Here is a 426-nt window from a genome sequence, read left to right as displayed (position 1 = left end):
AGCAGCCGGAGTTGCCCCGTCGCAGGTCCCCAGCTCCCTCCTGCAGCCCCCGTCCCCCGGCAGCAGCCGCCCGGGGCCACCCTGCACGCAGCTCCGTTGCCAAGCCAGGCTTTGCGGGAGGCCGCGCTTAGCAGCGCCCCTACTTGGGCAGCAGCAGCAGCGAGCGCCCGTCCTCCCCAGCTGCAGGGCCACGGTATCGGGGTGGTGGGAGAGGAGAGGGGGACCCCGGGTCCCGGACACCGGGGCTTTGCACCCACCACCCCTTCCAGGGCTGAACCTCTTGCTTAGCACTGGCTGCCTCTCGCATATGCAAAAACTAGCGTGGACTTGTACATAGGCAGTTACTTGAGGTTCTTCATTTGTAATCAAACGTTGTGGTATCTCTTTTTTTTAAAAAAAAAAAAAGTGTTACTTCTCCTCTTTCTC

This window comes from Nothoprocta perdicaria, unplaced genomic scaffold (genome assembly GCF_003342845.1).
Source record: "Nothoprocta perdicaria isolate Ctin4 unplaced genomic scaffold, notPer1 scaffold_286, whole genome shotgun sequence".
Taxonomy (NCBI): domain Eukaryota; kingdom Metazoa; phylum Chordata; class Aves; order Tinamiformes; family Tinamidae; genus Nothoprocta; species Nothoprocta perdicaria.
This window is presented reverse-complemented; position numbering follows the sequence as displayed.